We start from the raw sequence: 16,119 nt of genomic DNA, 5'->3' as shown, positions 1-16,119 counted from the left end.
GATATGACAAAAGCCGAGTGGATGTTTTGTCGGTTGGATAAGGATATTCCTTATTACCCTGACGTAATCTACGAAATATTTTACAAAATAGACCCCAACCACCCACTGTTAGGATGGATTCCAAGAAGATAGTGGATCTTATGCCATAAGATGAGAAATTAGCATAAATCTTATGCCATAAGATTACGCGTAATTTCCAGACTGTCGTTCGATATGTAAACGAAATCCTGTCACGCTCTTTTCAAAGCAGATGTTTACTGAGCAAGCTTTCTTTGAAGCTCTTCTTTCGCTTCTTGATAGATCTTTTTGCGAGATTCCTCGGAAAGATCTTTCACGATGGTTTTTTTATTTCTTATGTCCGTCTTTAATTTCTCGTACTTTTCCTCTTCGGCTAAGATAAGCGAGAATTCTACGTCGTCTATCTTTCTGTCACGCAAAGCCTTTGAGACAAGGTCAGTGATAGTATTTACTTTAGCCCTTGACAGAGCTATTGTCGTGTCATGCTTGGATATTTTGCTTGACAACTGTTTCATAATACCCGTAGCAACAGCCGAGATAATACCACAGACGGCTCCAACGCTGGCCAAAGGAACTCCAACGATTATTCCCGGCCCAGTAAGCGAAGCAGCAACGCCGGAGCCCGTTAACACAACGGATATGGATCCTGAAGTTATCGAAATCTTATGTAGCGTACTCCGGGCTCTGACGTATTTCTTCCTAACTTTTTCATAGTGTTTTGTTTGCCCTTCCAAGTAAGCCAGGATTAAATTTGCTTTATTCAAGCGGAAGTTCTCGGCGTTTGATTCGTTAGGTTCCTTAGGAAGTTCAGGATAAAGTGGAGGTGCTGATGGTATAACATCCATTATATACTAATGTACGACGCTTTTGGAAATAACATAGAGGAGCAGCCACATCACGACAACCGCTGGAACTGGAGAGCATTTAAGAAATTGTATCCCAAAGCAGTAACCTCGAAGTTTGAAAGCAGACCTGACGGGATTTACTTTAAAGAGTTTAATGACTTAGTTTACACCAATAAGGATTTGGAGGAGGGATTGAAAAAGTTACACCCAGATAAGGAAAAACATGAGGAAGTTACCCCAAAGAAACCTAATTTTCCAAGGAATTTATTAATGACCAAGGAAGATTACCCATTTTATGACGCTGAAGGTGGTGTAAACGGCTTCGAAAAATTGGTAACGCATTTAGAGATTTCAGTGGGTAAACAATCATTTAACGTAATACTAAGAAATATCTATAAGAATACGATGTTGAAGCATACGTCGGGTAAAGAGGCCAGGGGATGGTTAGCAGGACCCAACATGCGGTATTGGCCACAGCAGTTAGACTTTGCTATTTGGGCTGCCACTAAAGGTTGTGGTGTTGCCGCGGACATGTTTCACATTTCATTTATGCGGTTTCACGTTGCCTTTACGGTAAGGAGGTTGTTGAAGGAGCTTAACGTACCCCTACCGGGAGATAAGGCATTTGATCCAATGAATAACCGCTACGACTCCGCTGCCCTAGAAAGGTTAATTAACGAGTTCAAACCACAGCAAAAAGATTTTCGTTATAAGGAGGGTAAGACGCATGGGCTGGGTATAGTTTACGTTTGGGGTGCCAATGGTGAGAAGCCAGCCGACTACGGGCATCAGGAATACCCAAGTGATGAGTTAGAGTTCGGTGATATGGGTGGTGATAAGGGCAATAATTCATTAATTACTAGAATTCAAACGAACTACCCCGGCACTTGGGATCCGTTCGTGTTAATGAAAGGAAAAGGTCTAAGAAACCTAGCCAGGATTAACCGTAGCATAGAGGCATTCGTGTACTGCATCCTGGGAGCGCAGGTAAATACCCGCAACCCCATTGTTGGATCCCAAGGCGCTTCACAGGAAACGCAACAAGAATTCCTAACTTTATTTGAGTCTGCAATAATAGAAAATGACATATCTAAATCGGTGCAGAGATATCAATTAGCGGTGCAGCAGTCTAAAGTGCGACTGGATTACGCTTTGTCGCCTGGTTGTTGGTTAATGCCAAGTAATTTGGTTATTAACGCCAATTCCGTTGTGGGTTATAACAACAAGCTGCAGCGAGCTACTAAGGATATGAAGTTTGGGGTGAATGACGTGAACTCTGACATGACCAAGGGCATTACTCACTTCGTAGAGAAACCAAAAAAAGAGGTAGAAAAACCATTAAAAAAGGCGTACGTGCCGCCAAAGAAACCAGTAAAGAAGGTTACCGAGGAATATGACCATAACCTACTAAAAGCCGGCCTAGCAGTCGCGGGCGTTGGTCTGAGTTATTATATATGGCGATGAACAACCCCTACGTAGCTGGAGTAGATTGTGTCTATACGACTTACGCAGGCGAGAAAAAATACAACCAGGCATCTTGGGTTGATGTCACGGGCATGTCCGTGAATTTGAACTACTCAGGAAAGAAATTGATCCTTTGTAGTATTTGCATTGGTACGAGCAGCCATGCCAACGTCGGCTTTAGGTTCCTGGATGCGAACGGCGTACTACAGCCTATGCGTGCGAAGACAAACAACAGGGAGCCTGCGCATTTCTCCGTAGAGCCCAACCCAACCAGCGCCGAAAATCTATCGGTTTGGACTTTCCACATGGTCGTCGATTGCCATGGAAAGGTAAAGCTGCAGATAAGAGTAGACGATACGGGAAAGGTTACGGTAAATAGCATAGAAAATCAAAGGGATACAGCCTATAATCACGCTACCATTAGCACCCTTACGGTAATGAGTCTTTAAATATATGAACCCACACGTAAAGGAAGAAGGCTTTCATTGCTATTTAGGGGAGATTTATTACCAAGGGGATGAGTGGTTTGATACCGAAATTTGGGTAAAGGTTGGTGGTTTAGGATTACTGATATGCACCCTTGACGTTAACCTACGCAATAGCTGTAATCTTGGGATTAGAATTGTTGACGAAAACAATACCCCACTATTTCCATATAGAAAAAAAGAAAATAAGAGGCACTCATCACACTTTACGTATGAGGCTTCAAGTAGTAGGGAAAATCAGTCGCCGGTGACTTTTCATATGATAGTTAATTGTCAATACGCGAAGCTTCAACTTCGCCCCAGCGACACCGCAGGAGGTGATAAGTATAAAGGCTTTGTTGTATTTAATGCCGCGACGTTTAAGGGCGACGTGGTGAACGCTGTTTGGAATCATAAGACCATTAGCACTATGAGCGTGCTGCCGTTAGTTCCGCATTATCAAGGTGGCGCGAATACTATCTTTACTTATCCCAAGTCGAGAACACCTCGGGCACCCAACGACGATAAGCCCGACATAACATACAAGGACAAGATTAGCCCTTCATCTTCTTCAGGAGTACCACCCCAATAGCGACAACCAAGATCCAGATGTTATTCCCCACGAACTTCAACAGTTCTCCGCCGGCCCTAAGTGTCAGGCTAAGAACACTACCAAGCAGCCCAGGAAGACCGGCTGCCATCTTTTTTCCCAAGTCCGTTAGTCCATTGCCTAATTTCTTTACGCCCGCGCCCGTAGCCTTAAGCGTGGATAGGATAACTCCTACTACGCTGGAAATAGCGACCGCAAATGCCAGCGGCACGCCATACTTCAAAAGGGCTCTTTTTATCTTTTCCTTGGTGGTAAGCCCCAGCTCCTTTTCCTTACCTTCTATTTGCGTTTGTAATTCCGCAACTCTTTCCTGAAGGGTTTCTATTTCCTTTTGGGCTGCCTCCCTTTCTTCTTCAGGGCGAGTTTGATCTTCGATTATTACTCGCTGTCGATCTATTTCGTACTCCAAGTCTTCGACGGCCTGTTGAAGTTGCCGCATTTGTTCCTCCGCCACTGCCTTGTCCAGCATTACTTGCCTTTCTCTGTCAACAGACTCCATCAATTCTTGTCCTAAGCGCTGTAGTTCTACGTCTTTCCCCGCCGCTTCATTTACCGCAGTCTGTAACCTTTTTACCACACCGCTTTTTTCATCCAGCAACTCAGTCAACCTAGCTCTAAAGTCTGCAATTTCAGCGGCATGACTCTCATTGGTTAACCTACTTTGTTTCATGAATTCATCTTCCAATTCTTCTATTCTGCTTTGTAATGCTATGTTGTCCTCCTTAAAATCATCAAGTAGCTTAGTGATGCCACCCTCATCTTTGGTTAGCATATCAAGTTGTCGCGTAAGGTCATCGATGGTTATATTATTTTCCTGTATTTCATTCTTAAGTGCTTCCCTTTCAGTCCTTATTTTCTCTAAGTATCTCATTAAGCCTCCAGTCGCGTCGCTATCTTTTGGAAGTTCTTTAAGTTGTTTGCTTTTTTCCTCTTCGACGGTCTCTAATTGTTCGAGTCTTACCCGGTGCTCCTCTTGCAGTCTGATTGCGGATCTGAGGGCATCTTTAGTGGCAGGGTTCAAAATACCTCTACGGAAGGCCCTTTGAGCAGCTTCTGTTTCCTTTTGAGTCAAAGTGCTTAGCATCGTCAAGTTGGGCGTTCCAAGCGCATTTGTGACTCCTTTTGGAAGCTGGTTGTTAAGCAGGTGGGAATTCTTCCTTTGATACAGGTTATACCATTTTTCCCTACCCGATTCTCTAACTTGAACCTGCCCTTTGTCTCCTATTTGGATGTCCAAAAGAGCCAGGTTTAGGCTTGGGTATCGCTCTCTTAGGTCCTTGATGAGGTCCGCTATTAAGTCCGACCGCACGCCAAGGGATTCCATTTGTAAGTATTCTGGAATGGGCGTGGGGGGGTTCTTAGACCTAAATTTATCTCTCAAGGAACGCATAGCATCGCGGGCCCTGACGCCATACTTGCTCAGCAATTTATCGAAAAGGCCTCGGGGGTCTACATTGTCATCAGGAAGCAGGGTTCATATTCTTCGTCATTAATATCGACTTGGCCTTCTTCGGTAAGGGGGTCAAAATCCGTTCCTTCTACTTCCATTATATATGACAAGCTCAAAGTTAAATCCCAACGCATTACCTAAGCAGGTTGGCGGGCTGAAAGCAGAACGCACCTTTCACCGGGTCACATTCACGCCCAGCAGCGCAAAGCCAGGTGAGACGCTGTATGTGGGCGTTCCCCGCCTAACGGATAACCTAGTCTTAGTACCCGGCACCTTGGCGTTAAGGTTCGACCTAGCGGTGCAGCCAGATACCGCAGACAAGCGCTATACCGTCAATAACGTGGGCAGGAACCTCGTCTCTAAGATGAGAATCAAGTTTGCCGGGGAATCCCTCTTAGACTTGAACAGGTACGATCTGTTCACCACGTATAAGGATCTGTGGCTAACAGCCTTCGACCGTGCACAAAAGATAGAGCAGGGAATTGGAAGCGTTATTCTTCGTAAGCTTCGCAGCGACACCGACCCGGCGCCTACGGAAGCTAGCGGATCGACCGCAGTAGCAGACGCAACAAGGGTAAAGACCGCTTATGGTAGCAAGTACGTCATACCTTTGGACTTTGAAGTGATTACGAACCATGGCGTGTATTACCCCAGGCAGTTATCCGAGTTACAGTTTGAAGTAACCTTGGCGGACACTACGAACGTTATAGGAGGAATGGACAGCGCAATCAGTGGAGCTGTTGATCCCTACAAGATAACTAACTTGGAATTACAGTACGAGACAGTCTACTCTGAGGAGTTGGCTCGAAGTGCGGGTATGGAATACAGCTCCGGAAAGGCATTCCTTTACGACCACGTAGTGATGTATAAGACATTTAGCTTCTTGGATAAGACGGATGAGGTTATCAATCAAAGCATTAACCTCCCCCGAAGAAGTCTCACGGGGTTAATGCTGGTGTTTGCCAAACCCTACGAAGCCGGTAAGCGCGACTCCGAGGCCTTTCACAACCCCAACATTACTAACGTCGGCGTGAACATAAATGGCGTTCCAAACAAGGTCTACTCCCAGGGAATAAAGCCCGTAGACGTATACAGGGAGGCAAAGCGTAAGTTTGGCGACCAAATTAGCCCCGAGGAATTCTTTAAGGATAAGTACGCGTTATGGATTGACATGCGCACCATTAACGACGAAGACCTACATGGTCAGGGTCTGCGGTTGGTAAATACGCAGGATGGCATAACATTGGAGATCAAACGCACCAAGAATGCTTCCGCGGGCAATGATGACAAGATAAACTGCTACATCTTCGTCGTCTCAGACGCGCAACTGAGCGTAGAAATGAACCAACTTAAAAGTGTTGCATATTAAGGTTAAAATATTTCTTAGATATACAATGCTTCGCGTATTTGAAAACAACGAAACCAAACTGCAATGCATAGTGCAAGGCGAAACTTTGTACTTCAAAGCGAAGGAGGTGGCTTTGGCGTTGGAATACGAGAACACCAAAAAGGCTATTAGTGACCACGTGTCTGAGAAGTACCAGAAAAGGCTGAGTGAGTTAAGGGTAACGAATCGTGCCCCTTCTACTATGCATCCACATTCCGTGTTCATTTCCGAACCTGGGTTGTATCAGCTGATATGTAGTTCGAAGATGCCAAAGGCCGTAAAGTTCCAGGATTGGGTCTTCGAAGAAGTCCTTCCCGCGCTAAGGAAAACAGGTAAATATGAAAGGCGCTTTGACGGTCCAAACAAGTTGGTATTCAAAATAGAAAATGAGTTCGACTTACATAAAAAGGTGGTGGACTACATCCGCAGGTTTTACCCCCAAATGCTCATAGCCCCTGGTCTAGGCGAACTGCAGGATTCAGACGGCAAACGTATAAAGTGCTGGCAGAAAGGATATCAACGCGGTCAACCCGACTTAATGATCTTGAATGCGCACACACATTACTGTGGATTCTGCATAGAGCTAAAGACCCCAAAAGGCAATGGCAGGTTATCTGAGGATCAGCAACTACTCTTACAGAGGTATGAAGAAAACGGCTATAAGGTGCTCGTAAGCAGCGACTACGACGAAATCTGCAGGGAGATCACTGCGTATGCTGAACACCTACGAATTCCCTGCAGGTGGTGTTGTAAGGGCTTTAAAGCCTCGGAGACTTTGGGAACGCATTTGAGAATATTCCATAGAATATATGGACAAGGATAAATTTAACGAGTTAAAGTTCATACAAACGCACTGGAGGGATTTGGTGGTGGGGGAGATTTATGAGATAAAGAATTATGTGGTCTTCGAAGACTTGGACCGCCTGCGCTTGGTCTTAAAGGATAAAAAAAGAATATACACCCTTTGGGCGCCCGATAGGATAAGGTACGCCATCGAAGGGCAGGATGTTACCCATGTTATGAGTCATGGTAAAAAGGATGGCAGGTGGGTATTTGACGTGGTTAAGTATGAGCCTGAGAGTCCTCTGCATTCGTAAGGACGTCTAATAGGGTCCGCTGCGCTTTAGGATCCGCCGAGCACCAATGACCAACGAAGGATCCTTCGGGGAATACCTTGCCGCAATGAAGGCAGGTGTATTTTTTACGCGGTTTTGGGGGCGTAATGCAATCGGCTGGTAGTTCGCACGTAATACAGTCCATATATTGAAAGGGTGATTAGGAATCCTCCTAAGAAGGTGGCTGCGTAGGCTAGCATATACCTTTAAAGGGTGTCCTTATTTTTCTTGTCGTTTTGATGATACTTAACAAACAACAATATCAGGATTTGAGACTCTTTGCACAAACCCCATTCTAAAAGGGTCTCAGAATGTTGAGTATAAGGTTGTTATATTGTTAAGGACGTTTATTTGTTAAGGCAGTTGAAGATATGTTCCTCTTCTCTGACACAACCACAACGATCGCACTCCTGCCTCCAATACTCCCTTTTAGTCCACGGAACGCCTTGCGCGTTCAAAAGAGGGGAAAGTACGGACTATCTTCTTATGGTAATCTATGCGATTCCTTAAGTAATCCTCTTTATGCGGGCAGCGACACATCAAATCCGCACATTGGTAGCAATCCACGCCTTCCAAGTCGTAGCTCCCAAAGAGAAATCGATAGTTGACTTCATGTGTTTTCCGATGCGTCTGTAAACGTTGACGACTGCTTAGTATCTTATTACAGAAACTACACTGTCTGCTTTGTTCACAGACGCCCCTTTTCAGGTGCTCGGAGGTGTTAGGGAATTCCTTATTACAGCCTTTGCAAAGCCCACAAATGCGTTTGTCTTGATGTTGTCGCATCTTTTGAACGGTACTGAATTCTTTACCACAATCCTTACAAACTTTACTAATTGGTTTCTTTGTGCAAACGCCACGACGAACGTGGTATTGTAGTCTTTGCTTGGTGCTGAACACCTTTTTACACATTGAACAGTTCATTTATACTTAAGTGTACCTTAACCACAATATAACGTATTTTTAACTTTATTGTTAACATTCTAAGACATCTTTTAAAACAGGTCTACGGGAGCATACAGCTGCGTTTAAAAGATGTCTTAGAATGTTAAGTATAAGGTTGTTAAAGATATATGCATGAGTCATTTAAAAGACACCTAAGAATGTTAAAGATAAGGTTGTTATATTGTTAAAGATATCGCGCATGAGTCATTTAAAAGACACTTCAGAATGTTAAGTATAAGGTTGTTAAATTGTTAAAGATATATGCATGAGTCATTTAAAAGACACCTAAGAATGTTAAGTATAAGGATATACATATGAGTCATTTAAAAGATACCTCAGAATGTTAAAGACTATTATTTCTTTTTTTAAGAAGATACCTAAGAATAAGGTTATTTCTTTCTTTAAGGAAAGTAGTATCTTTAACAATATAACAACCTTATCTTTAACATTCTGAAGTGTCTTTTAAACAGCACACGTATATATCTTTAACAATATAACAACCTTATCTTTAACATTCTGAAGTGTCTTTTAAACAGCACACGTATATATCTTTAACAATATAACAACCTTATCTTTAACATTCTGAAGTGTCTTTTAAATGACTCATGCGCGATATCCTATGTAAATTGTGTAAGTCATTTAAAAGACACCTAAGAATGTTAAAGATAAGGTTGTTAAATTGTTAAGACTACTATTTTAAGAGATGTCTCAGAATAAGGTTTGTGTAAATCCCATTCTTAATGAAAACAGCACATCCTTAACAATATAACAACCTCATACTCAACATTCTAAGACATCTTTTAAACGACTCATGCAGTATGTCTTTAACAATTTAACAACCTTATACTCAACATTCTAAGACATCTTTTAAATGACTTACGCAATTTACATAGGATATCACATAAAGTCCTTAATGCTTTCTTTTGCCCAACCGGCCATCGTCAAAAGCGCACCAAACCTTTCCGCGCGCTTCAGACTGCACATTTCATCATACAATTCCTGCACGCGCTCCCGCAGCCGATCGATCTCCTCCCTTTGCATTTCTATGGTGTCTCTTTTATCTTTTGCGTCGCCGGCAATTCTTCTTACTGCGTCCACTGGGTCCATCGTATATATAATGGATCCGAACCATATTCCCTGCAATGTTCTGATAGTAGGACCCACCGGCTGCGGAAAGACCCAATTCATCGTGGAGCAGCTATTAGGACCCTTTAGATACCGTTTCGACTATATCGTGCTATTATGCCCCACCTACGTGAACAACCGCACCTGGGAAGGCATAGGAGTGAAAGATGACGACTTCTTCGTAGATATCTTAGATCCTAACGAGTTATCTGGACATCTTAAGTTTTGGCATCGACAATTCCCTAAAGATACACAGACACTCCTCATATTGGATGACATTGCCTGTGGGGACGACGTAAAAAAGCGCACTTCGGAGTTGGTGAAGCTCGCCTTCAGCGGCAGACACGACAATATCAGCGTTTGGTTACTTTCCCAGCAGCTTACCAGCGTCTCTAAGCCCTTCAGGGAAAACATAGGCTCCCTGGTCGTATTTTATACGCCGAGCAAGTCCGACCTGGAAACCATCTTAAGCGACTACGGCGGTGAAATATCCAAGGAACAGTTACACGAATACATGCGGCATTTAAAAACGCACCAACATTCCAAGATGATCTTCTCTTTGAGATTTCCCTACACGGTTGGAATCTATGATTCCTAATGTATATGGATATTGAGCAGCTCTTAGATGAAGTCCCCACACAGCTAGATGAAAGTAACCTCAAGGAACAACTTAACATCCTTGTGTCTTCGGGGAAGTGTAAAGAAATGATAGGCAAGGAACTTACCCATGAGCAGGTTAATAAGTTGTCAGAAGAGGAAGTCAAAAAGTTCCATAAGAGATACGAGGCTGCCCTTGCAAGTAAGACCACGGACGCCGTAGCAGACTCCGCTATCCAACTTGCGACTAAATTGCTTGCACTTGCGCTGCCCATAGACGACGTGGAGCAACTGCGGAAGGACATAAGAGATGACTATGTCATATCCCAAGAACTTAAGATAACCTGCGGCTGGTTGTCTTTGAAGTGCGGTAAGTTAATGGCAGTCGCCTCTGCAGCTTTGCACGTAGCTCAGCACGTCGACTTGAAGGAGGTACTAGGTTCCTTCGGAACATCTTGGAAGGACTTCAAGAAGGACAGAGAAGTCGAAAAGGTCTTCCAGGCAGCACTTGCTGAGGTACCTGATCAAGTCGCCTCAAGTCCTCCTCAAGTACCTAGTTAAGTTATCCTTAAGTACTTAGTCAAGTCATTCCCAAGTCATCCTTAAGTACTTAGTCAAGTCATTCCCAAGTCATCCTTAAGTACTTAGTCAAGTACTTAGTCAAGTCGTCCTTAAGTACTTGCTCAGGTCCTATTAAGTTACTTATCAAGTCCTTCAAGTCCTTAGATATAAATGGAACCAGAGTCGAAGGTAGAGCAGCCCCAAGAGGAGCAACGAATCACCAAGGCTAAATCCCCAGGCAGAGTTGCCGCGGGGAAGAAGCTCGCGGAGATGAACAGGAAGAACAAAGCAAAAAAGGAGGAAAAGGTAGAAGAGAAAGAAGAGGAATCCTTTATTAATCCAGGCTACGTCATTGGCGCGATAGGAATTGCTATAGCAGCAGGCAGCCTCTACTTACAATGGCGGGCTACGAAGCCAAAAGTAAAGTGGGAGGCCGCAACATATCGCGTGCAGGAGCCCCCTAAGAGTAAGATCCCTGAAATGGAGTAATAACCTTCTCGCTTTGTAATATAATGTCGACCGCGTTGTTGAAAACTGTTGAAGAAGCAGCTATCATTACTTCCATCGTTGCGGGTATTGGTTGGGTAGGTAAGAAAGTGCTCAAAGAAGGCTTTACTGAAGACCCAAGCAAGAGCTTCGCTAATTTTGCTAAGATGACCGCTGCCGTAGGCGGGGCTATCATGCTAAAGGATTACCTACGGAAGGAAAAGTACCTACCTACGACGTAATATATAAATGGCTAGCGTGGTCGTAGGTGGAATTGTTGCAGCTTTAGCATTCACTGGAGCTAATTATGGTGGTCAGTATTTGGATAGATTAGTTAGAGGTGACAAAGGCGCAGAAGCAGCTGCTGAGAGGAAAAGGCATGATTTAGCGCTGGAGAAATATCAGCGAGACGTGGCGGCTTGGAATGAAAAAAGACAAGCTTACAGGGATTGGTTGGACAAGAACTACCAAGACAAAATGCAGGCGGATAAGAACTTTGAAAATACAGACTACGCCTTTAAGCTCTATGCGCAAGCACACCCCGACTTTAGGTTAAGAAAGCCTCAGTTTAAGGATTACTACCAGCCTTCTAAGAAACAAAAAGACAATGAGCTGGTCTTTGTAGGAATCGCAGGGCTGGCGGGAGGCGTGGCCTTGGCGTATCTAATATAATGATCGTCTTTTTGGAAAGCGACAAGAATAACTTTACTACTTATCTGAATCCTCCCATCCGCGCGGAAAGGGTCCGGCTGGTTAGTTGCTCTTTGTACAATTCTTGGTATAATTTAGTCAATGGCATGGTCAACGTACTTAAGGCGCCCGGCAAATATCAAGGTGAAATGCTACCCGATGGACATTACACGCCAATCACCCTTGCTAAGGAGCTCGCCAAGCGCGGTTATACTCTCACCACGGGATTACCACACGAAATGACCTTCAAACATAATATGCCAAACTATTCAGTAACTTTTGGAAAGTCTGACCCATTGGGATCTTTATTATGTGCCTCGGGCAAGACAATTACCAACACGGCCGTGCCTGTAAAATGGAAAGTCGCATCCTCTTACGAATTCTATTGCGATTTAGTCAATAGTTACAACAATGGAGAAAAGTCTTCTCTTATGTCCAAGTTTCTGCCCAAAGGTAATCCATTTGACCCAGTAGAATACACTCCCATTTCTTTAAGCTATGACTTGTCTAATTTGGTAGAAAGCATAAACATCACCATTAAAGTGGATGGAAAGACGGTGGATTTCAACGGACGCAAGATCAATCTCGTTTTGGAATTCATATAATGGGCCGCGTAGAGGACAAACTCAAAAGGATTTACTATGGACCTGAAGGCTATTGGAAAGGAGCGTCAGCTATTAAAAAACTCGCGACCGCGGCCAGGGTATCAGAAGAAACGGCTAAGAATTGGTTAAGAAAACAAACCATCTGGCAGGTCTATCTTCCCGTTCCGAAGTACATTCCCAGGCCCAGCTTTACCGTAAATGCCCCCAATGAAGTTCATCAAGCGGATTTGCTTTTCTTACCGCACGACAAGGTGAGAAGAAAGACCTATAGGTACGCTTTGACCGTAGTTGATATCGCAAGCAGATACAAAGACGCCGAACCCATAACCAGCAAGGATTCTGGGGAAGTCGCAGAAGCCCTAGGTAGGATTTATAAGCGCGTTTTGAAATGGCCTAAGCTGCTGCAGGTGGATGCGGGGACAGAGTTCATGGGCGTGGTTACTAAGACCCTGAAAGACCACGACACCAAAATTAGGAGAGCCGAAGCTGAGTACCACAGGGGTCAGAGCATCGTCGAAAGATTCAATAAGACCTTGGCCGAGCGTCTCTTTGGATACCAGTATTGGAAAGAGCTGGAAGATCCCTCCAAACGCAACAGGGAATGGACACAGCGGCTCCCCCAGGTCATCGCGGCTTTGAATAACGAGGCGGCCAGGACTACGGGAATGAAACCCAAGGATGCTATAAAATATAAACACGTGGAACACAAGTCCTACGTCAGAAGTTCAAGGGCGGTCGGACTGAAGGAAAAAAAGCTCCCCCGCAACATAGTGGTCAGATACCTCTATCAGCCGGGGGAACTCGAAGGTGGCAGTAAGAGAGCCACGGATCCTAACTGGTCTTTGGAAACGTATGAGATTTCAAAGTCCGTCACCAAGGAAGGGCAACCCGTGTTGTATTACCTAAATGGCCCAAGTCGTGGATTTGTCATGGAAGAGCTGCTCATAGTTCCCAAAGACTCAGAGTAGCGCAGCACCGCGCGCCCGATTACACTCTAGGCATGTCAGTGTTACGTTGCCTCTGCAATGCCCGCGTTTGTTGTTGATACGATCCACGGAGAACTGCTGATCGTCATTTGGGTCAAACCTCCATAGTAGAGGTATGTTACATTTGGCACACCGCGCCCCTTTCTTATAGACGTCGTCCACGCATAGGTCGAACGTCATATTTTTTTCTTCGTCGTGCCGCTTGTAGCGAAGGAGTTTCTTGGCGATGTTCTCTTTGGCTATGTCTTCTGGCGTCTTATCGTAACGCAGTTGCGGACCCCAGGCTCTTTTCAACTGTTTGGCATACTCCACACGACTTACGGCGGTGTAGATAAGGTTGCTCCAACACAGCCGCTGGTCTATGATCCATAAGGTTTCTTTTATGGTAAGCCCTTGCGCGCTGTGGACTGTCATGCAATAGCCCAAGCGCCAGTCTGGATGGGAGGTTATTTTTTCCACCTTTTCTATGGGTACCCAGGCTTTATCGTGCGTTACTGCGTTCTGCAGTTGGATGTCGGTACCAGGTACCCAGACGTCTCTTTTTTGCATGCGGGTGTCGTGGGGTTTGTAGCAAACAGGTACGGGATGCGTAGGGAAGCGCTCTCGGTGTATATTTAGCAAATCCTTTTGTATGCGAGACTGTGCTGCGCGTTTGCTGCTTAACACCAAATCCTTTGGATGCCACGTGTACAGAAAGTCCTCGTAGGACTTCGCTCGTACGCGCTTGCGCAGTGTTTTGCATTGCTCGGCATCACTGAGGCCCCGAAGTTCCGCTTTCAGGTTTCTTATTTGATCCTTACTGCGGTAATCTGCGTTAATTTCTTCATGATAGTCTACCATTTCTTTTAGCCATTCGTGGGGCATCTCTCCGGCTATTGGAGGAGGCTGGCAGGGATCTCCGGCGAATATTACTTGACACTTTCCACGAAGGAATTCTACGAACTCCTGCAGGATTTCCAAAGGTACGGTGCAAATCTCATCCCAAAGTATCACCGGAGGTATGTCGTGGATGGCTTCAGGTACCCACTTTTGACCATTCCAACGGAAGAAGCTGTGGTAGGTCTGCGCGTCGTAGCCCATACCGCAGAGTTCTCTTTCCAAACGGTGCGTTGGAGTTAGCACTTTTATCTTAGGAAAGAGTTCTAACACACGCGTAGTCTTACCGCTACCTCCCGTACCGTAAAGGTAAGAGAAGCGTTGGTAAGAAATGGGGTCTTTTACGGTTGGCATGGGCCTCATTGTGGGCATTACGACGCCCCAAGTATTTTCGCCGCGATATTCCACGCGTGCTCTCCATGCTTTTATCTCCTCATCTTTAACGCGCCATTGACCACTTTCCGCCAACTCGTCGTCGGTGTAGAATTCCTTCATCTTTTCTAACACTTCGGGCTTTACGTACAAGGAATCCGTGGCTACGCGCGGGATGTCCTCTTTGTCAAACCGCAGGAGCATCGCGAGAAGGTTAATGTGCGCATAGGCAAGCATGCTGGCACGCAGATGATAATACTGCGGTCGATGGTCTTGGTAATAACACAGCGCATTCCATTCGTGTAGTTTATCATCTACAAGGTAATCCCATTTCTCTACAGACACCATTGTTCCTTCATCATGTGCGCGCTTTATAAGGAAGCTTAGCTCACCTTCGTCCGTTATCAGGCGCCGCTGCATATGTTTTTCACCTTCTTTTGCGCCTTGCGTGAATTTACCTATGACCACACGCGCCGTGGGGTTATGCTCCGGTAACCATTGCGTAAAGGCGCTGTGACAAAGTATGGCTTCATGCGCTGTGTATTTTAAAAGTTTACGCTCTTCAAAGAACTTCAATAGGGGCACCGGTATCCATTCTTTCTCCTGCAGGTGCTTTCCGTACCACGCATAGATTATTGGATGTAAGTCTTTTGTAAATTTCCAGCTGGTTAACCGTACGAACCCCGTTGCTGGGGCGTCGTAGTGACCATCCAACGCAACACGAAAGAACTGCGAATCTGGATGTCCGTAACGGTCGTAATATTCCTTACAATCTCCTAGGCCTTTAAAACTTGCGGGGTAACAATGTTTCATATCCAGAGACACGTACTCGTCTTCGTCGTACTCCATGTTCCAAAGACCACCGTGACCGTGTTCTACACAAGCTTTAGCTATATCTTTGAACTCCTCCGGTGTGGATTTCCACCCGTTTCTCTTTTTGGCCGCTAAGAAGTCCAAGCTGCGACTGCTAAGGACCTCGTCAGAGAAGTCTTCCCCTAAAGTCTCACAGGCGCTTTGAATGCGCAGCTGTTCAATTTCGGGTCGATACAAAGTGCCGTCTTGCGTCATAAATTGACTTCCCTCCGCGTCCATCAACCAAATGGAATTCTCATGGATTAACTCTGCCAATGGAGAATTCTTATAGACCTTCGTTTCCTTCTTCCTTGGGAACCGCAGTTCGCGCCACGCATGTGCGTTATGCTGGTAGATGACTATAGGCGCACCACGGCCCCCATATTTGTGCGTTCCGGAGTAAATAAAGCCGTCGGTGATATCTTTCACATGGATTCGCCTCTCTAAAGCAGTTTCTAACTTCTTGATGTTGTCTATCGACCCTCCGGTCCTATTAGTATCTTTTTCCCATTTCCTGATGGCTTCTCTTCTCTTTAAAGTCAGTTTACCGCCCCGAGAGGAGTCTTCAAAGAACTCTCTAACCAGCTTTCCTACGCAGTTACCAGGATGGCGCATTGGCTTCAACTTTTTAACATCCGGCTTCTTGATCTCGTAAGCAGCATAAATAACTA

The sequence above is a fragment of the Actinia tenebrosa genome, unplaced genomic scaffold, assembly GCF_029948245.1.
Source record: "Actinia tenebrosa isolate PJP-AT-01 unplaced genomic scaffold, QUT_ActTen_1.0 PGA_scaffold13__45_contigs__length_12533684, whole genome shotgun sequence".
NCBI lineage: Eukaryota > Metazoa > Cnidaria > Anthozoa > Actiniaria > Actiniidae > Actinia > Actinia tenebrosa.
This window is presented reverse-complemented; position numbering follows the sequence as displayed.